The sequence below is a fragment of the Monopterus albus genome, unplaced genomic scaffold, assembly GCF_001952655.1.
Source record: "Monopterus albus unplaced genomic scaffold, M_albus_1.0 scaffold304.1, whole genome shotgun sequence".
NCBI classification, from domain to species: Eukaryota; Metazoa; Chordata; class Actinopteri; order Synbranchiformes; family Synbranchidae; genus Monopterus; species Monopterus albus.
In genome coordinates this window covers 27,576-30,765 of record NW_018128184.1, presented here as the reverse complement: position 1 = coordinate 30,765, position 3,190 = coordinate 27,576, and the positions used below count along the sequence as shown (strand labels likewise).

Below are 3,190 nucleotides of genomic sequence, written 5' to 3'. Positions count from 1 at the left end.
AAATCAAATCAAATCAAATCAAATCAAATCAAATCAAATCAAATCAAATCAAATCAAATCAAATCAACCCTATTATAGAGGTGAGGGAGTCACAGGATTAAATGTCAGTGTTCAAAATCACTTAAGTATTATAAATTTACACTAATTTGTTTTAGGATAAGGTTGGTACGCTACTTTTCTATTGTAGTTAACTTGTATTTTAATTTTATTTCTATGTATTGCTTGTCAATTGCACAGAATTTAGTACTTTAGATCATATTTTCCTCTAATGTCTTTAATATGAAGATGCTTTGCAATGTGGTTTATACTCTATTTTACTCTTGTTTGGTTAATCTGTTTAGTTTTAGTCATGTTGAGACTGTGTGGAGTCAAAACAACATCAGTCTTCAGTTTCAGGTCCCAGAAGTAAACACAGAGCTTAGAAAGTCTGCCTCCGCTGCTCCGGCCTCATTGAATAACGTCCAGCAGACAGCGTTTCAAAACCTTTGTGTTTCTTCTGAGACCTTGTTAAAACCTCCGTTAATCCTGGCTGTACTTGTTTTGTACATAATGCTCCCAAAGAGCACATTTTCTTTCTTCATTCTACCGTGTCATCCTCTTATTATTACTTCTAGGTATCGCTACTGTAAAGTTTACTTTTATTGAATTCTGTGTGTTTAATGCGTTAACAGTCTAAACTCGACACACACTTGTTCCCTTGTTCCTCAGTGTGTCTTTTTGAGTGCAACTAAAGTGTGTGTGTGTGTATATATATACACACATCGTTGTTTTTGTCACTTACCGGGTCCCTACATAGACTTACACACACACACACACACACAGAAGATTTTTGCAAATACAATCCTGTAACTAATTCATCAGAAATCCAAGCTAGATGTATTGATTTCAGGCCTCTCACATGCCGGACACGAGGAGCGGCGGCAGATCTTTCTAATGGAGAAACTACGAGTGTGCATCAGTGTGTGCTGCCCAGAGAGAAATAATGAATTGGTTTATGGGTCCAAATTCCATCACGCTTCCCAATTTGTATTCTCCACACGAAGGGACTGGGAGCAGAGGGTGAATACAAAAGCCTCTGGCAAACAGTGCCTGAATGGTTACAGGAAGATGTGTGTGCCAGAGTGTGTGGAGGAAGGCAGAGCACGTAGCAACACAGGAGCACTCTGCATAAATGCTGAATGCTGGCTGTGCACAAAAGCACATTTCCATCCAGCTGTTTGTTCAAAAACTGAAATGAAAATGCTAGAAATTTAAAAATTCACACTACCATCATAGTTTTTGTTCACGCCTGAGTTAGAAAAGTTGTACAATTAATGAAGAACAGATGTGAGGAAACAAATAAATTCATTACGCTGCAGCACCTCCTTCCTCTACTGAGAGAGGAGCGAGAAGAGGACCCTCAGGAAGCTGCTGTCCATCCAGGACAGTGTCCATCACCCTGTGCACAGTGCCATCACCAGGCGGAGGAGATCATTCAGCAGTAGGCTGCTGTCTCTCTCCTGCCCCACAGCGAGGAGGTCTGATCTTACTGTTGGACATGGACATGTGACATCACTACTCAGCTCCATAATATTATGATCTCACTTCACAGTGACACTATGTTTCTGTACTGTGCACATGTTTATACTCATTTTTTGTATTTTACACTTTTATATATTTCTTTATTTTTGGTCATTATTGCTGTTGCTACTGGATACCTGAACTTCCCTCAGGATCAATAAAGTCTATCTACTGTAGACAAACCATCCATTTCATGTTTCCACTTCACATTGCACCAACTCACTTCAACGCAAAGACAAAAATTAAAAACAATAGAAAGAGCATCAGGAAACACGGTGGTCTAGGCTGCACAGCCTACTACATAATCACAATGTATCTGACTCTTCCTGCAGAGCCCTGAGCCAGTATACACTGAGAAAGCATGCCTGAAGTTGACACTTTGTGTGGGCTTCAACAATAAAACATGACGAATCACTTGTACAGCGCATTTATATTGACCAAACCAGATTCAAATCATTATTTACCTGTTCACACACTGGTGATAACACCAGGAACAACTAGGGGTTCACTGTCTTGCTCAAGGACACATTAACATGTGAACTGGGAAAGCTGGGGATTGAACCACCGACTCTACGATTAAGGAACGACCTGCTCTACCTCTTGAGCCACAGCCGCCCCATCACATTAAGGTTTCACCCATTCTTTTGCTTATTTTATGTCGCTTTAAAATGCAAATTACTTTTCCGATTTACAGCAAGAGAAAGAACAGTGATTTCTGGCATTTGGGACAAACTTTAAAGGACCAAACAGATTTTCACACAACACTGGCAACAGGAGCTGTGTGCGTTCATGAACTATCCTCTCGTTTTTAGGAAGAGGCTCTCTGGTTTTACTGTTCTGAAATAATTAGAAACTGTTTGGAGTTATGAGGGGTGCCAAACTCATCTAGAGGTAGCCAGGATTAAACATTAAATGGCTGGAAATGAGCAACGCGAGCAGCCATGGGCACTTTAATGTGTGAACAGTGTTTGTGAACAACACACACAGCAGTGACTTGGTTAGTATTCAGAGAGAAGGAAACCAGAGGAGTGGGCTTCAGTAACAAAGCAGCCACTTCATGACTCCCTCACTGAGACTCTTGTTGTGTGTCTGTGTGTAATTGCATCATTTATTCTCACACAAACACACCAAAGGAGTTTACTCACCCAAGCTGAGCTCACAAGATCATGGGGGTTCAGCTGCCCTGAAACAGTTCAGGAGACTGAATTAGTGGATGCAGCATGTTTAGAAAACAGAAAAAGTTCCAAAAGTCATTATTTAATTTTAAACAAATTCATGCCAGTCACACTTTCAGATACACCACACACAGGAAATCTCCTCGGGGGCCACGATGCAGTGCCTTTACAGCACCGAGCCAATTTCTCTTCAGCCATAATGTCCTGAGCCACTAAACCCTCGATCTTGGATCGATACAGAATCTGTGTTTGTTTGAAAAGGATTTACTACTGCAACTACACAAAGTCATTATTAGAGTCAGTGGTACATGTTTCTGTTGAGGACAAAGGTTTTTAAGTTGCCTTGAGCGCGGTGTGTGTTTTGGTGCCGACTGCTCCAGCTCAAACCAAGTGACATAGTGAAAGCGTTTCATCAGGTGTAATCCCTTCACATCGTTTAAAACTTCAGCCATATG

At 40.8% G+C, this 3,190-nt stretch overlaps 1 protein-coding gene across 1 annotated transcript in view; it reads right to left on the bottom strand.

Moving 5' to 3' along the window:
• Positions 1 to 2,760, bottom strand: part of slc8a2b (solute carrier family 8 member 2b) — a 65,632-nt gene extending 62,872 nt beyond the window's left edge. Inside the window, exon 1 of the mRNA XM_020623561.1 lies at positions 2,706 to 2,760. The gene's annotated coding sequence lies outside the window, so the exon portion shown is untranslated. The remainder of the gene's footprint in view (positions 1 to 2,705) is intronic.
• Positions 2,761 to 3,190: the final 430 nt, after the last annotated feature.